A 15901-nucleotide genomic window follows, 5' to 3' on the forward strand; every position below is an offset into this window, starting at 1 on the left:
AATTTCCTTAGACACAGGTTTAGGATTATATTTAATTTCCATCACCCAGGTTTACATTAATAAATAAATATCTAATTAAATAAGTCTCCATTTATAAGGAGATAAAATAAAGCTCAGAATAATAGAAAATATGAACATCCAGAATCAAAGGGTGTCCAACCACTAGGAGCAAATATATATTCATGAATAGTAAGTTATTCCAGACTAAGCCTACGTTTGTTTTGTTTTTTTATCATGAAAAAACTGTATTTAGATTTAGCCAGCTGGACTCAGTTTAGATGATCTCAATTTTGTTGGCAACATCCAAAGCATCATAGTCAGGGGCCAGCCGAACGTATGCCTTCTTCTCTCCATCAGGCTTGATTAAGGTGTTGACCTTGGCTACATCAATGTCATAGAGCTTCTTCACAGCCTGATTGATCTGGTGCTTGTTGGCCTTGACATCCACAATGAACACAAGTGTGTTGTTCTCTTCTATTTTCTTCATGGCTGACTCAGTAGTCAGGGGGAACTTGATGATGGCATAGTGATCAAGCTTGTTTCTCCTGGGGGCGTTCTTTCGAGGGTATTTGGGCTGCCTTCGGAGACGCAGAGTCTTGGGTCTTCTGAATGTTGGTGATGTGCGGATCTTCTTTTTTTGTGTGACTGTGGACGCCTTTCAGCACCGCTTTCTTGGCGTTCAAAGCATTTGCTTTGGCTTCAGCTTCGGGAGGGGCAGGGGCTTCCTTCTTAGCTTTCGGCGCCATCTTCTTAAAAGGGAGCCTATGTTATTTTTGATGGAGTTGGCAGCCATTGGTTGAAAGTAGTATACATTTGTAATAAAGACACGATCAAGTTGATTAGTAATTAAAATGATGAATGAAAAGTGGTGCTGTGTTGACACTGTAAATGTATGGAATGTTGCAGAATGAATAAGCAAAGTCTTTATTTGATTCCTTTGCTAAGGCTATGCTTTACGCATCTTGATATTTCCCAGTTCCTTCTTCAAAGCTAGTTCTTCTCCTGACTAGTGAAGCTATGCGCATGGAACTCAAAGGGACAGTCTCTTCAACTATTCACCCACATTTGCTACCCCACTGTACTGGTCACTAGCTATGACATCCTGGAAAAGTTACTTTCTCTCCATGTCCTACAGTTTTCATATTTGAAAAAAATGAAAATAATATCATTTTCTTATAACATTGTTGAGAGAATTAAATAAATTAACACATTAAAAAGTATTTATAGCAGAGCCTGGCACAAATTAAGAGCTAAATAAGTATTAAAACTCATAATAAGCATCATTGTGTCCCCTGCCTTAGCTAACAGCATTACCATTTACTCAGCTGTACAAACTAGAAATCTGAGCCAGCCTTAAATTCCATCTTCTCATCACATATATGTCTTAAATAATTTGTGGGCATATGCCTCTGTCTACGTCTTTAATGTTGAAGCTTTAGATTGTTTTCAGTGTCTCACCCAGACAATCTGATGGAGTCTCAATTCTCTCTAATCCCATTTGCCTAGACTCAGATCTGTTTTCCACATCTCTTTTTATACCTTCTCCCTTTTTCCCCAAACTCCTCCCCACATCCAAAGCTAATCAGGTTCCTTCTTTTCTTAAATGACTTAAAAGCTTCAAATGTAAAGTCCAAATTTCTCATCATTTCACATCAATGACAACATAAAAAGTCATTGTTCTCTCAACCTGCTTGGCTTTTTCACACCTCTCTGCTCTGTACCATTTCCCTCCTTTTTACTTAATTATGATCCTCTTCCCTTCCTAGCTTACATAAGTCACATCTTCATCTTCGACCTTTTAGCACAATCATTCTTTAGTAACAATGAAGTATAGCTATAGCTAATATCAATGAGTAATTATGCCAATCACAGTTATAGATACAGGTGTTACCTAAGTTACTCCTCAGAACAATCTTATAATGTACGTATTGTTATCAATGTCATTTAACAAATGAGGAAACTAGTGCAAAAGCTTGTCTTGGGCAACTATTTAACTTGAAGAGATGTGGAGCAAGCTTTGAATTCCTGCCAAATGATTGGAGAGCTGAAGCTACTAAGAATACTGCCTCACAGTTACAGCACCCAAACACAGCACATTATATTATTATGAAAATCTACAACTGGTCCTTCAAAATACAGTGCCTTCATAGCATCATCTTCAGAGTCTACTTCTCTACCTAGAACACAGAATGTATAATAACTAATAAAAGAAAAAAATGAATAAATAAGAACAGTTGAAGTGAACAGCTATTTTTCAATGGATTACCTTTCCTAACTTATAGATATATTATATAAATATTACTATTTCATTAACAGCTATATTGAAGAATAATTGTTATACAAAAAACTACTTCACATACACACACAAAAAAACCTGCTTAACTGATGGGTTTGAACTTGTGCTTACACCTGTGAAGCCATCACTATAATCAAGGTAATAATTTCAACCTCATTAGAGGAAAAACATAAGGAAAATCAAGTAAAAAGTAAAGTCATTGTTATAGCTAAATCAGTATTTGTCTAAATCATAAAACCATATGTAATCAGATCATGAAAGAACTATGCTTGCCTTATTTGCCAGTTTTTCAAGTCCTGAAAACATGTGTCTTAGTGTTTACACAGACTGTTAAGAGAGACTCTCATCAAATTGGGTTATTTGAATCCTAAAGATCAGGTCTCATTTTTTTTTTAAGGCTGCTAGCCATAGCCCCTGTAATAATAAAACATAAAATAAATCATTGTCAGTGAAATCATTTTAATATGCCAAAGTCAAGAACATACTCATAAAAAAATGTATATATTTTGTTCAGCCAATAGAGCATAGCTTCTCTACGATTTCCAAATTAGCCCATAGGATATCACAGAATGGCCCCATTCAGCTGAGATACATGATTTGATTCCTGCTTCGATTTTGAGAATGTATTTGTCCAAAACAAATGAAACCAGCAATATTAGCAATTCTCCAAAAAGTCAGATTTAGTATTACAACACGCATTTCCTCATTTAGCCTCTGACTGGCAGAGGTTTTCTAATTTATCTTTATATATGGCATTTATTTTGTTTAATGATTACATGAAATTAAAATGAGACTATGAGGTTTTGTTAGCTTTTATTTATTTATTCATTTCCTTTGTCAATCTCCTTCTTAGAAAGATAAGATATAAAATCTCCCATGGGTTATATATTTTAGCTTGAGTTTAGGTAATTTTGTGTTTAATTTCCTAATTTTCAAATATATGTAGGTTTTTTTTGTCTACTTGTTTTTGATTTCTAATTTAATTGTGTAGTATCCAATAAATTTATCCTGTGTAACTTAACTTTGAATAAAATTTTGATATTGAAAATTCTATTAAATAATTTTCTATACAACTCCAATTCTGGAAATATATCATGAGAAAATAACTGAGAACATATGCAAAAATTTAAGCTGTCATGACTTTCGATACTTTGTCTTTATAAACAAAAATTTTTAGAAAAATATTGTTATATAAATAATGAGAAAGAGCACAAAATAGATCTAAATATAGCTATTAAAAATCATAGGGTGCCTGGGTGGCTCAGTCATTAAACTTTCAAAAATCATGATTCAAAGAAATTTAATTGTATCAAAAGATGTTCTTAAATCAAGTGAAAATAATACATTATGAAACAGTAGATTTAGTACATTCTTATTGTGTGTGTATTTGGAAGACAAAGTTCTAAAATGTTAATGTATATGGTAAATTGGAAATATGTTTATATATTTCACTTAATTCACCTCTAAAGTTTCTAAAATGTATGATTTTGAGGATTTTTTCAGTTGTTTTTTAAAAGTCTTATGTTATTATAAACTCTACACAGAACAACAATTTTAAAGTTCTGTTTGATTTATTGTACTTAAAATACTTACTTAAGTCAAAGTTAGTATAACTAAGACTTTCCATTGGCCCTGAAGAGGGACTGTTGAAACCTTTGGTTCAAAACACATTACAAATTCTGACATTTTAAAACATACAACACGCACATATACATAAAATCTTTACTCTTGCTGCTGAATGTTCTTTCATTTGGCCACATAAATTCAGCCTATACCACCCAGTTTGACTCAGAAGTTTGAGTTCTAACTAGAATTGTTTCAATACTACCTAAAACATTAAAAACAGAGGTATACTTCTGTTATTAATTGACATTCTCTAGCAAACAATAATTGATGTTCTCTCATAAAGATGTAACATAACAATGGAAAATTTTCACAAAGTTCTACAGAAGTTATATGCTATGGGAGTATAATACAATTTTTTGACAACTGTTCTTATTCTGATTAATCTTTCCTTTGTGCATCATTACTCTTCAAGAGACTAAGTGAATTTAAAATTTATTATTTAGTTTAACTATTTTGCTTGTAAGCCAATGAAATTCAAAATAAAGGGAAAAAATTGTACTTACTTGCTAATTGGTCAACATGACAAAATATAAACATATAGTGATTTAAAATAATATTTTTGATCTATAATAAAATGCTTGGTAATACTCTAAATAAAATAGAATTTCAGTTTTTAAAGGATTTCAAGCCAGAAGATTATTAAATTTTAAAAAACTGATACATAAAAATGTAAAATAAAATGATATTTAGGTGTACAGACATCAGGTACCATCATCAGCTTGTATTTGGAGTTAAAGCCTTTCTGGAGCAAATAAATACATTGTAGCTTTGAAATGCTATGATTCATTGAAATAGGAATATAATTTTGAAACAAATAACTTAGTCAAGCAGTGGGAAGAAGACATGAACAGACATTTCTCCGAAGAAGACATACAAATGGCCAACAGACAAATGAAAAAAATACTCCACATCACTCAGCATCAGGGAAATACAAATCAAAACTGCAATGAGACATCACCTCACACCAGTCACAACAGCTAAAATTAACAAGTCAGGAAACAATAAATGTTGGCGAGGATGTGGAGAAAGAGGAACACTCTTGTGCTCTGACGGGAATGCAAGCTGATACAGCCACTCGGGAAAACAGTATGGAAGTTCCTCAGAAAGTGAAAAATAGAGCTACCCTACAACCCAGCAATTGCACTACCAGATATCTATCCAAAAGATACAAACGTATTGATCCGAAGGGGCACCTGCACCCTGATAATTGTAGCAGCAGTGTCCACGATAGCCAAACTACAGAAAGAGCCCAGATCTCCAACAACACATGAGTGGATAAAGATGATGTGGTATATACATATATATAATGGAATATTAGCCATTAAAGAATGAAATCTTACCATCTGCAGCAGCATGGATAGATCTAGAAGTTATGCTAAGCAAAATAAGTCAATCAGAGAAATCCAAGTATCATATGATTTCACTTATATGTGGAATTTAAGAAACAAAACAGAGGATCATAGAGGAAGGGGAAGGAAAATAAAATAAGATGAAATCAGAGAGGGAGACAAACCATAAGAGACTCTCAACTATAGGAAACAAACTGAGGGTTGCTGGGGAGTGTTGGGGGGAGTAACTGGGTGACAGGCATTAAGGATGACACGATGTAATGAGCACTGGGTGTTATATGCAACTAATGAATCACTAAACTCTTCCTCTGAAATTAATAATACATTATATGTTAATTAATTGAATTTAAATAAAAAATTTAAAAGAATATAATTTTGAATTACTATTAAGTAACATATGCAAAATGATCATATGATCTAGTTTTTAAAAATGCGTGTATGTATGGGTGTGTGTATGAATATAGACACATAGTTATCAGATCATTCTGTACAATTAAGTCAGTGAGTTTTATATTCTCTTTATTAATCTATACTTGAAGTAATTTTGCTGTAATAAAAGTTATTTTTACATAGACATTTAGTCTAATTACATGGCAGTTTCATATTAGAATCCTAGAACCCCTGATTCTCTCTTACAGGTATCATAAAAAAAACTCCCTAAGCAAACAGGAACAGCAAAATATTTATGGCCAATAATAATTCCCATTATCAAATATTTTACTTAAAATAAGTTTTATGCCTACAAGTGTCATCAGGTGTTTATCTGTTTTATTTAGAGAGGTCCTGAAAAAGTATGTATTAATTAGTATTTCTGGTTAAAATAGTGATAGCAGAGGCAAAGAAATTTGAAAAGATATAAGTATTAGGAAGGAAGAGAAAAATATCAGTATTGCAGATATGATTGCCTATCTTAAAAGCATGCAAAAATTGAAAAACTCTTCAAACTTATGATAGAGCTTAGTAGATGGCTAGCTACCCGGGCTATAAAAATAGCTTTTTAAGTAACCAGTAGGAAACCATAACATCAAAACCTGGTATTCCAGCATTCCCAGTGAGTCTGTAAACTCTCTGGTATCTTAAAAGAAATCAATTTCTATTTAAAATAATGATTTTTGACACCACTGAAGACAACTAGAATCTTTAACTTAAAAATTTTGACACATTTAAGGAAGCAATATTGATAGATGGATGATAGATCTGAAATGACATCTCCACGTCAGGCAAATACTGAGTGGATGTACTCAGGATCATGACATTTAGGGTGACTTTTCACCTCAGTGATTTTTAAAATGTTATTATACTACTAATGTGCATTTTCTGCAAAGAAGTTATGCAATATAAAGTATAAAATATTAGTCCACCCAGAGATTTTCTTTAGTATTGCCATGATTAAATAATAAATGGTACCAAAGTTCGAATAATCTCTATGGCAGATAGCGATCTATGCATCAGAGGCATAAGCGAATAAATGCGTCTGTTGCTTTTTCAGAAGCAGCAGTTCTCAGTCTCCTGTTCAACGGGGTGTAGATACATAATTGTTTTAATGAACAGACTGTAAAAAGAAGTAATGTGTACCACTATTAAGACTGACCCCTATAAACCTTCCATGAACAATCCTCCTTCTGTACCCCTCACTTCTGGAGTTGTTAATGCCCCTGGTGGCCATGGTGTTAAAGATACTGGAGTAGCCATCAGTCAGACAGCTGTCTGTATAGAGCATGCTCAGCTATCAATATGAATAGTATTCCAGGACTATTAGATGAGAGATCAATAAACTTTTGTATTTTAAGGCACTGAAGTTTTGCTGTCTGTTCACAGTCAGTCTACCCAGCCATAAACCTAAAGTCTCTAGCTCTCTCTCCTATCACCTACCTTTTTCTCTGGCTTTAATTTTTTTCAAACTAGGACTACTTGTGGTCTTCTTTTATTTTTCCAAAAAAATATATGTATCTTCCTTCAGTACCTGGAGACTTATTCCAGAAGGTCTCATCTGTAATACAGCTAAGAGAAAATTTTCAGAGTTTATAGAATAGTATTGGCCCTTCCCCAGCTGCAAAACTTGTAAATTATTTTTTATATTCTTACTTTTTTATGGCTATATTGTTCAACAAAAGAAGACTGAATGGTTGTTCTTATATTGACATAGTTTATTAAAACTTAGACTTGTAAATATTTTCCCTTTTTTCCTATTAGTATTTAGTTTTTCTGTAGAAAACATGACTTCTTTAATTTTTAATAAGAAAAGTAGGGAACGTTTTGTTAGAATAGATATTTATCCCACTGTTCACTGTTGAATTCAATCAAACTGAAGTTCAGGTAGAGAAAAAATTCCTGTCATTCCAAATCTAGCTTTAATTTCTCATCAAAATCATGTGCACAGGCCTGTCACAGTCACAAGCACTGGCAAGACAGCATGATTCCAGGGGATGCTTTCTAATTTTCATTTTCATTCTCTAATATCTTCCAGAATTAGGAACTGAGAAGCTACGCCCTACTTCAAAACCTTCCATGTGTAACTACTGACACAATGTTCCTGCCCATGGGGGCCAAATGCCCAACTCTGATTTTCTAGTTCCTAAATTATTCAAGGTCCATCTTTACTGTTCCTTGCTGTATGAATGTTCCATGGTTCCTCTAACAGATATGCTCAATATAGTCATACACTATTATTTGATACTTGTTTAACCTGCTTTCTTTTTTTTTTTTTAAGATTTTATTTATTTATTTGACAGAGAGAAATCACAAGTAGATGGAGAGGCAGGCAGAGAGAAGAGAGAGGGAAGCAGGCTCCCTGCTGAGCAGAGAGCCCGATGTGGGACTCGATCCCAGGACCCTGAGATCATGACCCGAGCCGAAGGCAGCGGCTTAACCCACTGAGCCACCCAGGCGCCCCTAACCTGTTTTCTGTATCAAGTCTTTTTTCAGAGGAATCCTAAGCTCTTCTGTGCTCCTTCAACTCTAAGGCCCTTGAAGTCGGGGTCTGTGTCTCATTTGTCTTTATATTTTCTATACCTCTTAGCACAGTAGAATACCTATAAATGATGATTGCTGAATGTAAATTGAGTAAAAAGTCCAGTTTCAGTCATTATTTCTCCATCTAGCCTGCCAGTGAAACCCTGTTTCTAGGACATTTCCAGGTGATAGTCCGCTTCCTTGCAAGAATAAGATATGGATGCTGGTGGCAAGGGTAGTGAAGTCTTGGATGGGACAAATGGAAAGAAAATTGTTTCAAAATCACGAATAAGAATACTTTACCTGGAGTTTTTAGATTTAGCTACATTATTCATTAGCAGGATAGATAGGAAGTCTAACTAGCTTTCCCAAATATTATGTCATTGGAAAATACACTCCAAGCTTCAGACACCTGGCTGAAACTACATTTTTGTAATAAAATTCATTCTTAGTAACAAACTTACTGTAGTAAAAAAACAACTGGCACCATCAATAGCATAATCCATGATCAGTCCTAGAAGTGTATTTTCTTCAGTTCTCTCAATTTCATTGATATACTGAGCTGTGTACAATGATAGATCTTTTTGAAATTTTATGATTCATCTTGAGTAGAAATTTTGTATTGTTGTCAGATATAAGAGTTATGTATAGTCTACAAATATTTGTCATATCATAGAAAGCTTAGATTCAGGGAAGAGGAAGTATATAACTTTCCTTGTTCTAGTTAATCTCACTGAGTTACTAGGGTTTGTTTTGTTTCAAGAAAAAACAATAAGGGAAAAGGCAGTGCAAAATTAAAATACAGTGAAAATCCAGATATGGTATTTCATAATCTGGATTTTGTTAGGCTATAATTTCCACCAAAGGTTTTTTTTTTAAAGAAAAAGTTTACAATATATTCTTAATATTTATCACTAACTTTCACCCTAACAGAAAGAATTTCTACATTTCACAAATTCGGAAGTGTTTTCTTTTCAAGAATTGCAATTAAATGTGTTATATACATACAATGGAATATTATCCATCCATAAAAAGGAATGTATTTCTGATATGTGCTACAACATGGATAAAATGATATGCTGAATGAAATAAGCCAGTCAAAAAAGGACAAATATTCTGTGATTCCATTTACATGAAATATCCAAAAGAGGTAACTTTTAATAGAAACAGAAATATTAGAGGTGACCAGGAGCCGCGGAGTAGGGGGTAAGGAGAGTTAGTTCCTGTTTAATGGTTATGGAATTTCTATTTGAGTTAATGAAAATGTTTTGGATAGTGATGATGGTTGTACAACATTGTGAATATGATTAATGCCACTGAACTGTACACTTAAAAATGGTTAAAATACACACCTGGGTAACTCAGTAAGTTGGGTGTCTACCTTCGGCTCCGGTCACAATTCTGGGGCCCTGGGATTGAGCCACTTGTCAGGTTCCCTGCTCAGGAGGAGTCTGCTTCTCCCTCACTCTTTGCCCTCCCCCCTGCTTGTGCTCGCTTACTCTCTCTCAAATAAATAAATAAAATATTTTTAAAAATTTGCTACATATTTTACTACAATTTTGAAAAATTACAATTTATCAGTAGTGACAAGGCCAAAATAATCATAGCATTGAATTTAATATCTGTGGCAACATTGACATTTTTATCTTAAGTGAAAACTTTTATTCCTGTTTATGAATTTAATCAAGAATTGAGAATTCTTCACATAGCCGTATATTAATTATTTTGGAAACAAACAAACAAAAGTTTCTAGACTTTGTGGAAATAAATAACTATATCTTTGGACTATAAACTATAATTTTAGAAGTTCTTCCCCAAATCTCAAGGTTAGATTTTTAAAGTTGGTGGAAGTATCATTAATTGAAGAAATAAAGAATTTTTATAGGAAGTAGAATATGAAACTGTTAAAATATATTTTAAATATATATTTACATAAAAATAATAAAGACAGAACACTAATTTACAAAACAGAAAATATAAAAATGAAAAAGTAAAGCTTAAATACTAAATAAAGAGACAATCATTGACATTTTACTTCTCCTAAATTAGTTTAATGATCACCATCCAATTTGTCTGTTTTGATTCTAAGAGAATTCTTTGAAACAACACTGATAAATTTTTCATGACCATTAAGTAAAAGAGGTAGTCAAGCAAAGCAGAGCGAGTAAAGTAGTTGGAAAAAAGCAGTCCGCTCACTGTTACTTTCCTGGCAAAGAATGGAGACATTTAGAATTATTAAAACTGGATTATGAAAGTTTAATTGTTCAGTTATCTGTTTGAGGCTTTAGCAGGTTCACAGCCCGTGACCCACCAGTTTTGTAGTGTGAGGGATGAACTGAAGTTTTTTGCATCACATTTTATTTTTGAAGAAAGTGTGATGCCTATGCAGAGAGGTCACTCTTTTTTCTTTCTGCAGGCTACTTTGCAGCCACTTGTATAGATGCAGAAAAACAGTTCAGGTTCTATTTAGGGGTCAATTTCTTTTTAATCACATCACTTTGTTAGGTAAGTTTAAACTACAGTGTAAGAAATCAATTATTTTTTTAGTTTTTTTCCTTTGTTCTCAAATCTCTTTTCACTTAACAAATCAAATCTTCAACATATCCTTTAATGGATTCCAAGAGTGAGATTTTAGCTATTGGCATCATCACTTGGTTGAATGTCACCAAATTTTCCTGATAAAAAAAATATATATATATATATATGTATATACACTCATATTATATGTAAATTATTTATAATATATATTACTACATTGATATTTAAAATTCTTTTTCATCAGAGAAAACTGCAAAATCATTTGAAAGCTTCTGCCATTTTTCATGAAGAACAGATTATTTTTGCTTCTTTCATCAACTCTTTATTCTCTAAAGAATAAGAAATAGAATAAATATCACACTCTTTGAAGAGAAACTGTGTGTTGATTTCAATGAAATAAGTAGTATGAATTAGCAAGTGTCAGGTATAATCTCTCTTTGATCTTTTTCATTTTAAGCCTTTCATCATTGGAGAAAAATTGTTTCTGCCCATGTTTTTCTGCCAATCCCAACTAGGCCTAGTAGAGTTATGCATTCTCTGATATCCTTCAACTCTTTTTTTGACTTTTCTTCCTTAATGTTAGCATTCCTCATATCCCCCATATACCAAAGCACCCCTTTGAAGAGTTAAGGTAAAAAGAAGAGAATTTGAAGGAGATAAAGCAACACAAAAGTTGACAAAAATACTTGATTTTAGAAGACAAGAGGAAAATCTAAAACTGTCCTCCCTAGAACAGTTTTAAATTTACACACACAAAAAATTAAGATAGAGTAAATTTCCAGTATACAAACTCCCAGTTTCTCCCATAATTAAACTATTACATTAGTATGGTATATTTGTTATAATTAATGAGTCAATACTGATACATTATTATGAACTAAAGCCCATTGTTTATTCACATTTTCTTAGCTTTTACTCAACATCTCTTTTCTGTTCCATATCTTATCCATGATACTGCTAGTTATCATATTTCCATAGTTTCTTTTGACTTCAACAATTTATCAGGATTTTCCTGTTTTTAGTGACAGTGACTGTTTTGAGGAATACTGGCCAGGTATTTTATAAGACACCTCTTTTTTGGAGTTTGTCTTACATTTTTCTCATAGTTAGACTTGAGTATAGGTTTGAGATAGAAAGGTCACAGAGATAGAGTGCCATTTTCATCACATTATAGCATGGCTACAAGCAATCAATACGATTCTTCTGCCAATGTTGACCTTGATCACCTGGCAGAAGTAGTGACTGCCAGACTTCTCTACTGTAAAGTTTCTCTATTTTTCCCTGTTTCTGACTGTATTCATTGGAAGGCAGTCAAAATCAGTCTACCCATAAGAGTAAGAAGTTCTGCTCTCTGTCTTTGAAGGCAGAGTATCACATAGAATGTTTGGAATTTTTCTGCATGAATGATTTGTTTCTCTTCCCCATCTATTTAGATATCCATGTATATGTATACATGTGCTAATATATTCCCAAATATGGAATTAATAGACACTACCTTCAGTAGGAAGATCTAAAAGAAAAACACTCCTCTTCGGGGTGCCTGGGTGGCTCAGTTGGCTGAGCGTCTAACTCTTGGTTTCAGCTCAGGTCATGAACACAGATCCCTGTCAGGTTCTATGCTCAGTGAAGAGTCTGCTCTAGATTCTCTCTCCTTCTCCCTCTACCCCTCCCCCAACATAAATAAATAAGTCTTTAAAACCTCCTCTTCACTCTAGTGGAATGGACTGCAAAAGTGTCAGTCACCCATAGGGTTTCCAGATATTGTCATTGCCATGTTAACATTTTGAATAATGTTCCAAATCTTTGGATGCATACATAGCAGCTAATTCACTACTTTTCTACCCCCTCACCAAGCAATTAAGAGGCTTGGACTCTCATAGGAGTCCTAAAAAAGTTAGAATAAAAGGGTGGTGGAGACCCTTTTCTACACCACAGTGTCCTTTACAATTTCCCTGTAGTCTTACTCCTACATGACTCCCCAAGGAAGGATAAAAGATTGTGAGGGGATAGCATGCTTTCATGATTCATCTTATTGTCCCTTCAATTATAAATTTCCCCAGTATTTTCTTTTTGCTTATGCTGGGTAGGATTGTGACATCTGCCTTTGCTGCTCTACAAGATTTTGTAAAAGAAATTCATACTGTTTTTCTTTTAAAATATTTATATCCCTTTTAAGCACCACAGTTCTATTGGTGACACATAACAATTAATTGGGTCATAAATTCACTAATGGCATTTTAGTGTACTCAATAAGATGTCAGAAAAACAGAATTCTCATCACCAATACAATCACAAATCATATTTCAGAATGTTACTTTTGAAGGTAGTAATTTTATTTTTTACTGATTATAACTGCATGCAATTTGAAGGAAACACTCTTCTGACATTGGCACCAACTTCTGGAGGTATACTAAATCTAACCCTCAATATCTCATATACTATGTGGGAACTAGATCATTAATCCACCACTGAAAATCATCTATAAAGTTCATAACTTAAGAAAAAGTGGAAATATATAAGCTATAGAAGATGATCATTCTTTAAATAATAGTGTAAATATAATACAATGATTTGCCTAAATTTTGAATTATATTTATTGCAATAACAGCATATGTCTCTCCATCACTGGAGGGCACTGAAATTTACATTCTTTTTCAGTAAAGAATTCAAATTGATATGTCAATATGGTGCAGGGGGGAAGGATAGAAAATTGTGGTCTATCTAATGTAATGAGCTCAAGCTATCTCCAAAGGCAGAGAAAGTCCTCAATATGTAGATGGTAGAGGATGTTTTACCACAATATGCCCTTTGTTAGTAATGTAACAAATTTCAGTTTTCCATAATAGTATTTCATGAATGTTACATTGCTTTATAATTTTTATAAATAATTTCAAGCCCCACATACAAGCTTGATTTTTAAAAACTCCATATCAGTTATATTGTTGGGTTGTTACCTACTCTTTTGATTTGGGACATGCAAGATCCCAGAAAATGGTGAGAAATTGGTGGTGGCAAGAAAAAAGTCACCTCCCACTTCAATCTTTGAAATAATTTTCCTCCACTCAGAACTTCCAGATGAAAAGACCTGTATTTTCTCCTTGTAATTTCTTTTTTCCTGGCAAAACAGTATATAGTGGTTAATAATATAGTATTTGGGATTAAGCTGTCCCAAGATTTGAATCCTGGGCCCAGGCAATTTACTGGCTATGTGACCTTAGACAAGTTGTTTAATAATTTTTTAACCTTAGTTTCTTCATCTATAAACTGGATAGTAATTGTACTTACCTCAAGGTCAACAAGGATAGGATACTTGAAGATTTAGTCAGAATTTTGCAGTTTAAGTACAGTCTAAGAATTGTGATGTGATTTAAGTACAGATTAAGTATTCAGATATCTCTGAAACCCAGAAAAACCACCACTATTATTATGCTCCCCTCCTGGGCAAAGGGGCCTTGTTAATTCCCTGACTAGGTAGGACAAATGTGGGAAAAAAAAAATGAAACTGGACTTCATGGAGTTATTATGACGTCTTTATTTACTAATAAATAACCTTGCCGCACTAATCTCTCACTCTCTTCTAATACTCCCTTTGCTTCCCTCACTCTCAATTTTGTCCTCATCATCCAATGTTTTTGCCCCTTTCTTCAGGTCAGACACACATTACCCCTTTCAAAAGGATACTGGTCTTAGTCCCTTTCTATATCTTACAAACTGTAATATTTGCTGCCTTGCACCCTGTCTAGATGCCATTTAGCTGCATTCCTTATAGACTCTGCAGTGGAGAGAGACCAGGTTGATTCCCAAAGAAAGACTAAGGGTTGCAATTCCATGTAAGACTCTCTCAGCTAAATTACGTTAAGACAAATATGACTCAAAACTATGAAATTCAGTTTATTTCTTAAAAAATCAGACCATCTAGCCTACACATGGTATATGTACATGACTTCATTATGTAGCATAATGGGCCACCCAAGCTAACTAAACTACTTACATTTTCATCTGGACTAAAAACACCACGTGCATATAATTCTTTCTAATCTAGTCTCTATTTTCTTTTACAATCGTTGAAGTTTTATTTCATACATCCTAAAAATGGCAATTTTACAATAAAGTATATATTGGCATATGTTATATAGTCAAATTCCCCAATTTTCTCTCCATTGGGATTGGCCTCAGGATAGGGGGTGAGAGTGGATGGATTACAAATAATATTTGAAAACAAGGAGTTCAGAGAGAACTGTATTTTAAACCTGAACTCACCATTTATAAGTTGTATGATCTTAACTATGGCTTAATCTCTCTGAGACTCAGTTTTTCCAACTCCAAAATATAGCTACATGTATTTATTACTTAAGTTTATATCCAAATAAAAAGCACACCCAGAGTATGAAGTTAGATGTCCGAATATCCATTTTAATCTTAGTAATCTAGATCAGATAACACTGATTAAGTTCTAAAGTAAAAATTAGGTACTTTATTACTCTTTCTCCATCCAGGCAAAAAAGTTGGACACTTTTAGCATTTTCCATACAGAACAATATAGGAATATGCATTATGCACAAGCCCCCAGAGAGACTGTATCCTACATGTGCTGGGCTCTTCTAGTTTCACTACTCAGAAATACTTTTCCTTTTTCCATGAGAAGTGAGTGAAAAGGTAGGATGGAAGTGAGATCAACAACATTTCCTCCAATACTATTCTCTCCTGGAAAGAGTAGATATTCAGAGGTAAAGAAAACTGTAAATAAAAGACAAGAATTATTCTTCAATGGCAACTTCCTAAGATATTGGTAAAAATTTAAAAAGATAGTAAATGTTTATCAGAGCACCAGTAATATAAAGGAAACTCAGTAAATTATAAATTGTTACTGTGTTGTTGTTATAATAAAGTCTGATAAGGCCTAAATGAAATTGCTCAAGCATTTATCTTAATGTACAATGGGTTTGATATTTCCATAATGTAGGAAATCCAGCTCTGTCAGCCTATTCAAACCATATTATAGTCCATCCACTCCATCCTCATCACCAGTTTCTTGTACTTTAAACTTCATTGGTAAATTAGTCAATTCCTGATCTTCTAGAAGAAGACAAAATTTTTTCTTCTAGTCCCCTTTTCCCAAATCCTATGGAATTCAGCTACT

General features: G+C 33.5%; 1 pseudogene; it reads right to left on the bottom strand.

Moving 5' to 3' along the window:
* Nucleotides 1-274: 274 nt before the first annotated feature.
* On the bottom strand, nucleotides 275-746 carry LOC132018701 (large ribosomal subunit protein uL23-like; annotated as a pseudogene).
* Between the last annotated feature and the right edge of the window lie 15155 nt (nucleotides 747-15901).

This window comes from Mustela nigripes, chromosome 5, assembly GCF_022355385.1.
Source record: "Mustela nigripes isolate SB6536 chromosome 5, MUSNIG.SB6536, whole genome shotgun sequence".
Lineage (NCBI taxonomy): Eukaryota > Metazoa > Chordata > Mammalia > Carnivora > Mustelidae > Mustela > Mustela nigripes.